At 39.3% G+C, this 9,146-nt stretch overlaps 1 protein-coding gene across 1 annotated transcript in view; it reads right to left on the bottom strand.

The window, feature by feature from the left end:
• Positions 1 to 7,711: 7,711 nt before the first annotated feature.
• Positions 7,712 to 9,146, bottom strand: part of LOC101443526 (zinc finger protein 596-like) — a 143,177-nt gene continuing 141,742 nt past the window's right edge. Inside the window, exon 8 of the transcript XR_009180375.1 lies at positions 7,712 to 8,660. The gene's annotated coding sequence lies outside the window, so the exon portion shown is untranslated. The remainder of the gene's footprint in view (positions 8,661 to 9,146) is intronic.

The raw sequence follows: 9,146 nt of genomic DNA, 5'->3' as shown, positions 1-9,146 counted from the left end.
CCATGATATCCCAGGGCTTCTCAGGTCTCGCTTCTCATTTTCTTTCTTTGGCTACACTGCTTTGAATGTATTCTGTGCACATGCGATTTAGGGCTTTGGTAAGGAGATGCTTGGACAGTCTGGTGACCCCACACACTCTTTCTCCTCCAGGTTCTTACTGGGGGGTTGTAGTGTTTATGAAAGCAGAAGGCATTGGCTTATCATGACCACTATTTATCAGCTGACAATGAGCTTGAGGGTTACCCTGTGCTTAAAAGTAGATATGTTAGCCTGGTTATTGCAATGGGATGAAAATATTAGCTTAATTCTAAGGAATACCTGGAGGTGATATTCCCTAGATAGAACATTCCTTCCCTTTGTGCCCAGAGTATTGTGTAAAGATTCACTGGAGACTGCTTGGCTAAGTATTTGCATTATTTTATAGCACCCAGTCCATGCTGGTGGTTATATCTGTTCTTGATGGGAAGGGAGCCAGGTCCCTCACCTACAGTACAGTAGAGGGGAGTGTGTAGACCATCTCTCTGCATCAGCTGTGTCAAGGGACCCACAGCCCATAAGGAACCAAATCTCACTAATGAAGCTGGCCTTGTTTTTTCTCTTCTTTACGTGAGTAAATGTTCCATCCAGTGCCTCTGTAAATTGTGTCCTTTCTTGGTGACCCAAGCACCTATATGTCTTTCCTAAATCCATGTGGTGAGAGTCCTTCCTTATAGGTGGTAATAGGTGTCTTGCCTTAATAATCTATATGCCAAAAAACCACTCTATGCCATGGTGGAGGCATAAGGGCCCTGGTTGCTGGCCACCTCTATACTCCCATGCCTCTGCTGCCACCCATGGTGTCTCAAGCATTTTAAATGACTTGTAAATGGAGTTTGGGATTCAGTGTAGGGAGCACCACAAAGTCAGGGCTGTTTTCAGGTCTGGAGTTCAGATTTACTCAACAAAGAACCCCCCAGGTATTTATTAAAGTGGAACTGTCAAAATAAGATATTTTCCTAAAAGTGAAAAATATTAGTTGAAAGACAAATATGGGCAAGTTAGGAAATTTCTCCGGGCTCAGTGAATCTATTCAATGAGGGGGCATTACAGACACAGATGTCTCCTGGGAAAGCTAACTACTGACCCCCTGTTGCAATATATGTTTGCCTGCATGTAGCAGGACAACCAACAGGACAGGGATGTAGACAAATCCATGCTACTACTAGATTGGGAGGCTGGGAGCATGAGAGCAATATTTCCCCTTGGGGATGTCCCCAAAAGTAAAGTCCTCTGGAAGATAGTCCATGAGGTCATAACTACCTCTCAGGTAAAGGAAAGACACTTAGCTACATCATCCTGCTCCTGGACAGGAAGTAGATGAGATGGTCCTGCCTTGTATGGGATTGATGCATTGATGTAAGGAGGAACTGCTCAGTGGAAGACTCCCATATTCCTTCTATTGTCCTTGGGGACAGTAGTTAGAGAAGTGGTAGAAAGCATCCACCAGAAAGTCCTGCTTTGGGATGGAATAAGCAGCACAACACAAAACTTTTTGACTGAGGTGCCCAAAAGGATAGAAGCCTAGCAATGTGAAGTTGTGCCAGAAGGGCCATAAAGAGAACAGAAATAATTACCATGGATAGAAAAAGGAGGGGAAAGGGTCCACCAACCCACAGAGCAATGTGGCTTGGGTTATCAAAGCAGTGGATAGAAAAGGCAGAAATGGATGGAGGAGGGACTGAAGGAACACAACCATTGGATTAGGCAGATAAGGCTTAGCTCTCACTAAAACAACTGAGAAAGAGCCAAAGGCTGCCTTGGGGACCTGCTTTGGGGTACAGATCAGGACACTGCTTCACAGCATGCTGGAGAGTGAGGGGTAGACAGACAAAGAAGGCAAAACAACTAATCAGAACAAAGATCATAGTAAGGAAATAGAATAAGAGGAACAAAGTGTCAAAATGAGATATAACCACACGCACACAAAAGCAACAAAGTAAAACCCTAGAAAAGAGGGAGAAGCTAATCAGCTAAATAAACCCATCAAGATAAACAGATGTCTAGACATGAACAAAAAATTACAAGCCATACTATCTGGAAGACATTGCCTAGTCCTATGTGCAAACTGAAAAAAAGGAGATGAAGAACATGGAACAACCAATCAGAGATGTCCAAAAAAAAAAAAAAATGAATAAACATAATGAAGTGGAGGAAGAGATTAAGATATTAAGCAGACATTGGGTGATTATATTGAAGAAATAATAAACATACATAAAAAGATAACAGATATGGTGATAAATGGCACAATCTAAGAAAACAAAAATACACTGGAAACATAGCAGATTTGAACAGACAGAGGAAAGAATTAGTGATGTGGAAGAGAGTACATTTGAAATCAAACAGATAGTAGAAAAGATAGATAAAAGAGAGAAAAAATCCAGCAGGGACTTAGGAATTTGAATAACAGCACAAAATACACAAACCTATGCATTATATTCATTCCAAAGGGGAAGAGAAGGGAATGGGGACAGAAGGTGTGTTGAAGGAAATGATGGTTGAAAATTTTGAAATGCTATTGAGGGAGATGGACATACATGTCCAGGGAGTGCAGTGCACAACAAACAGTATAAATCCTAACAGGCCTACTCCAAGACATTTGCTTGTGAAATTGTCCAATGCAAGACAAAGAGACTACTGAAAGCAGGAAGAGAAAAGAGATTCATCATATACAAGAGAAGCTCAATAAGATGAAGTGTTGACTTCTCATCTGAAATCATGGAGGCAAGAAGGCAGTGGTATGACTTAGTTAAGGTGCTGAAAGAAAAAACCTTCCTGCCAAGAATCCTCTATTCAGCAAAGGTGGCATTCAAAAATGAGAGTTCAAAATATTCACAGATAAACAGAAATTAAGAGAGTATGTCAATAAGAAACCTGCATTTCAAGAAATACTAAAGGGAGTTCTACAGGTCAAAAGGAAAAAACAGGAGAGAGAGAGTTGAAGGAGAGTACAAGAACAACTAAAAAGAGAAATAAAAACATGTGGCATACATAAACCTAAAGAAAATATGGCTTATGTCAGTAATTTCTTGAGAGTAATAACATTGAATGTTAATGGATTAAACTCACCATTCAAGAGACACAGATTGGCAGAATGGAAAAGGAAATAGGTTTATAAGCTATCTATATACTGTCCATGAAAACCCAACTTAGACCCAGGGACAAAAGATGGTTGAAAGTTAATGGATGGAAAACAAGTTTATAAGCAAACAATAATGAAAAAAGGGTGGGAGTAGCTAGCTATTTTTATATTTGACAAAACAGACTTTAAATGCAAAACCATTGTGAAGGACAATGAAGGGCATTATATATTAATAAAAGGGGTGATTTGTCATGAAGAAAGAACAATCATAAACATTTATGCATCTAACCAGGATGCCTCAAAATACAAGAGGCAAACATTGGAAAAACTAAGTGGAGAAATAGATGCCTCTCCAAATATAGTGGGGACTTTAATACACCATTATCACCATTAGACAGAACCTCTAAACAGAGAATCAATAAAGAAACAATGACTTTGAATAATACATTAGAGTATCTGGACCTAATAGACATATACAGAACATTACACCCAAATACAATGGAATATATATTCATCTTGAGGGCACATGGATCATTCTCCAGGATAGTCCACATGCTAGGCCACAAAACAAATCTCAATGAATTCAGAAAGATTAAAGTTACACAAAGTAACTTCTCTGACCACAAGGGAATCAAATTGGAAATCATAAGGGCCAGAGAACCAGATTAGGCACAAAGATCTGGAAGTTAACACACTTTTAGACAAACAGTGGGTTAAGGAGAAAATTGCAAAAGAAATGAGTAACTACCTTGAAAAGAATGAAAATGAAAACAACACATGGAAACTATGGGATGCAGCAAAAACTGTATTGAGAGGGAAATTCATACCCATAAATTCATAGCCAAAGCCATAAGTGCTTATATTAAAAAAGGAGAAAAAGTAAAAATCAAAGATCTAACTGCACACCTGCAGGAATTAGTAAAAGAACAGCAAACTGACCCCAAAGGAAGTAGAAAGAAGGAAAAAGCAAAGATTAGAGCAGAACTAAAGGAAATTGAAAATAAGAAAGCACTAGAAAAAAAGAAACAAAACCAAAAGATGGTTGTTCAAGAAGATTAATAAAATCGAAAAGACCTTAGGTAGACTAACAAAGAAAAAACAGAGACAAAGCAAATACATAAAATAAGAAATGAAGAATGTAATATTACCAGTATAATATAAAATATGAAATAAAGAGGATACTTCAGAAAATTGTATGCCAACAAGATGGATAATTTAGAGGAAATGGACAAATTCCTAGAAACACACAAACAGTGTACATTGATGAAAGAGGAAACTGATTAACTCAACAGACCAATCACAAGTAATAAGATTGAATTAGTCATCAAAAACGTCCCAACTAAAAAGAGCCCAGGACCAGATATTTCACAGGTGAATTCCACCAAACATTCCAGAAAGAACTAACAGTACTCCTGCTTAAACTCTTCCAAAAAATAGAAGTGGAGGGAACATTGTCTAACTCATTCTATGTTACCAACATCACCCTAATACCAAAACCAAGCAAAGATGCCACAAGAAAGGAAAACTATAGACCAATCTCTCTAATGAACCTGGATGCTAAAATTCTCAACAAAATACTTGCTAAGTGTATTCAACAACACATCAAGTGAATAATACTCCATGACCAAGTGGGTTTCATCCCTGGTATGCAAGGATGTTTCAACATGAGAAAATCAATCAATGTAAAACAAAACATAAACAGACTGACAGAAAACAAAATCACAAGTTCATCTCCACAGATGCAGAAACATCATCTGACAAAATAAAAGCACACTTTCCTGATAAAAGTACTTCAAAGAATAGGAATAAAAACTTCCTCAACATAGTAAAGGTATATATGAAAAACCAACAGCTAACACCATATTCAATGGTGAAATCCTAAAAGCTTTCCATCTAAGATCTGAAACAAGACAAGGATGCCCATTGTCATGGCTCTTGCTTAGCTTTGTGTTAGAAGTACTTGCTGGAGCACTTAGTCAAGAAAAAGATAAAAAAGGGACCCTATGAATTCCAAAAAGACATTACACTACTCAAAAAAACCTTAAACCAGGCACAATGCAAGACTAAATCATATCACAATCAATTTGTGCTGGGGCAAAGTCCTGTCTGCTATAGCCCTCTGAAGCTTACAAAACAATTCATCTACTTCCAATACACAAATGGACAGAAAAAGGATAAACATTTTCATTACAATAAGGAGAAATTGGAAGGGAAACATGAATCACAATTTCTCTACAGTTCAGTAGACCAGCAGGGAATCCTCTGTTCAATTTCAAAGTCTGGGAGTCATTCTTAAGAAGATGGTTTCTTCTTCTTGGAGTCTTATGTGAGCCCACCCTTTCCCACAGGCTTGCCCAATGGCCATTTTCTTGGTCCCACCCTCATCAAGCATCTGGGTGTCAACTAAGCTCCAGACCTCACCTTCCAAGAGTATTGGGGTGGTTGCCACACCTTACCCATCCTTGGGTTAAAGTCTTAACCCCCGTAGTATAGTGATGTGAACACAACATTCTTCTTAACCTTTGGCATACAGGCTCAACCTTATCAGAGCAATGAGTTGACCACCTGACCTTCCCTAACCTTTGGTATAACCTTTGGTATCAGAGCAATGAGTTGATGACCTGGTCTTCCCTAAGTTTTGGGGGACAGATCCACCTCTTTCAGACCTGTGGGGTGTTGACCTTAACTGCCCTAATCCTTGGAGAATGTGCTCCACCCTCTCTGTACCCCAGGGCAGCAAAACCGTCCTGGAACATTGGACAGGAACATCCACCCTCTTCAACTGCTGGGGCAAACATCCTCTCTGTCTCTCTGTACACATGAGTGGGGTTCCTCTCTTGGCCCAAGGAGATGTCTTAATTCCAAATCTCTGCTTACATGGTTTTCCTCTTAAAGCTGTTTCTCCTTCAATCTCTCCTTTCCTTGTCCCTTTTATTCCAGACTGACAGTGGTTTTGTTCATACAGTTCTCTCAAAAACTTTGTTGGTTTAGCATGCAGGAAGCAGGGGTCCAAGACATCAGATAGTAAGATTTTCCACAAGTCTTTCTGACATAACTGCATCTTCCCTCCTGATTTACAAGTTCCAGACTTAGTTAAGTCCTCCAATGGGGCACTTTAATCTGGGAGCTTGATTTCCAGAGGCTTGGAAATTCCAGAATTAGTTTCTGTTTTCTTTGTGCCTGATGGTTCAGTCCTCAGTATATCTCTTTCATCTAGCATCTAGCATTTTGCTATAAGCTGCAAGAAGCCAAGCTTCATTCTCCAGGTTTACTTTGGAAATTTCTTTGTCTAAATGCCCCGTTTTCAAGTTCTTCCTTCCATAAAACACCAGGAGTTAATCTTGCTAAGTTCTCTGCAATGTTAAAACATGGATCACCTTTCCTCTAGTTTCCAATAATAGTTTCATCATGTACTTCTAAGGCATCATAAAAAGTTTCTTTAGTGTCCATATCCCTACCAACAGTCTCTGTAAAGCAATCATGCCCTTTTCTATTAAGCATCTCACAATTCCTCCAAAAAATATCCCTTAGCATTTATAAAACCTTTCCAGCATTTTGGTAATTGCAAAAGCACTTCCCCATTCCTCAGTACCAAATTCTGTATGTCAGCCAAAAGAGTGCTGATGCAAAATACCAGAACTGGGTTGGTTTCTATAAAGGGTATTTATTTGGGGTAGGAGCTTACACATACCAGGTCATAAAACATAAGTTATTTCCCTCACCAAAGTCTATTTCCACATGTTGGAGGAAGATGGCTACTGATGGCTGTGAGGGTTCAGGTTTCCTGGGTTCCTCCCTTCCAGGGTCTTGATTCTCTCTAGGCTCAAGGTTCTTTTGTTCCCTGGGCTTGCTTCTTCCTGAGGCTGGCTTCTCTTTCCTATGTTAGCTTACTTTCAGGGGCCCCAAGTTAAGGCTTCAGCATCAAACTCCAACATCAAAAAACCCTCAACTCTGTCCTTTGCCATGCCTTTTATCTGTGAGTTCCCACCTACCAAGGTGTGGATACTCAACACCCTATTGACAAAAGAGGTTTAATCAAGTAATCAAGTAAATATTTGAATCCAATATAATCTCACATGCCCAGAGGAAAAGACCAATTTACAAACATAATCCAATATTTCTTTTAGGAATTCATCAGTAATATCAAACTGCTACAGGTATCCAAATTGGAAAGGAAGAGGTAAGAATTTCACTATTTGCAGATGATATGGTCCTATACTTTGAAAGCCCTGAGAAATCTACATCAAAGTTTCTGGAGCTTATAAACGAGTTCAGTTAAGAGGCAGGTTTTAAGATTAATGTGCAAAAATGAGTAGCATTTCTGTGCACCAATAACGAACAATCTGAGGAGGAAATCAAGAAAAACATCCACTTACAATAGCAACTAGAAGAATCAATAACAGAGAATACATTTAGCTAAAGATGTAAATGACTTGTATGCAGAAACCTACCCAAAACTGTTAAAGGAAATAAAAAAATAAATGGAAGAATATTCCTTGTTCATGGACAGCAAGACTAAATATCATTAAGATGTCTATCCTACCCAAACTAATCTACAGATTTAATGCAATACAAATAAAAACCAACACAGCATTTTTTACTGAACTGGAAAAAACTATGAAATTTATTTGGAAGGGAAAGAGGACCCAAAGAGCCAAAGACACATTGAAAAAGAAAAATGAAATCAGAGGAATCACACTGCCTGACTTTAAAACATACTACGAAGCTACAGTGGTCAAAACTGCATGGTATGGCACAGAGATAAAAATACTGACCAATTGAACATAATTGAGAGTTCTGATATGATCCTAACATGTACAGTCAACTGACATATTTTTAAATACTTTTTAAATTTATTTATAAATTACTTAGATTACACAAATTGTTACACACAAAAAAAAGGGATTCCCATATGCCCCACTCCCCATACCTCCTACCCTTGCCCACATTAACAACTTCTTTCCTTGTTGTGGTATACTCATTGAAATTGATGAACACATTTGGAGTATTGCCAGTAAGCATGGACTGTAGTTTACTCTCTCTGCCACCCAGTTCTGTAGGTTATGGCAGTATATATAATGGCCTGTAGTTGCTGTTGCATTGTCCTGAAATGCCCCCATAATACACCTCTTTTTCCCTCTCCCTGTCTTTAGCACCTTCAGCAGTCACTGTCTCCACATCAGTGATATATTTTTTTCCATTGCAAAATCACAATGTCTATAGAAGAACACCAGTAAGTCCTCTCTAGCCATATTTTATTCCCCAATCCTGAGGATTCTGGGATGGTGATGCTCATTCCACAACTAATTGAGAGGGTCTTTGACTCCATATGGCTGATGAATGAGGCTCTCTTGCTTGCAGATGTAGACTCTCTCAGTTCCTTGATATGATGTTGTCTCACCACATTGTTAGTTGTCTTAGGTGAGTCCAATGAACTGGAGAGTAGGTATTGCCATTCTGCTGAGGTTGAGGGCCCAACTGGCACTTGGACAGCCCAAAGATTCTAGTCTTTTGGATGTACATCTATCAACTCCAGCACCAACTATAGATTCAAAGAGAAAGGACAGAAGAGGCATGTGTAGAGAAGCAACAACTGAGTCCAACTTTGTCACACTCAGGAGCACAAATTCCAAAGTAGGACATACTGGTGAGGCACAAAACTGCAGAGCTATCTGCTATGACCATAGGTCCCAAATATCTTCACAGCCCTCAGGAGACCCAGTATTTGGGGGCAACATCCACTTTGAAGTATATGAGATCCTGCTGAGATGTGCATAAGTGTTACCCCTGGGGTGACCTCCCAGCTCACTTTCAAGTCTCTTAGCCATATAAACTCATTTGTTTTTACTCTTTCCCTCTTTTATTCAACATCTTTTTCCAGTTGCATTGCTAGTTGGTGCTTGGTAGTAATCCCTTGGTGCCAGGGAAGCTCATCCCTGGAGCCAATTCCTTTGCTGGGGGGGAAGATAATGCAGTTATATGCTGCTTGGCTTAGAAAGAGGTCACATTTGAGCAACCAGGAGGCTCT

The sequence above is a fragment of the Dasypus novemcinctus genome, chromosome 14 (genome assembly GCF_030445035.2).
Source record: "Dasypus novemcinctus isolate mDasNov1 chromosome 14, mDasNov1.1.hap2, whole genome shotgun sequence".
NCBI classification, from domain to species: domain Eukaryota; kingdom Metazoa; phylum Chordata; class Mammalia; order Cingulata; family Dasypodidae; genus Dasypus; species Dasypus novemcinctus.
Note: the sequence above shows the minus strand (reverse complement) of the source record. Positions and strands in the feature narration are given on the sequence as shown.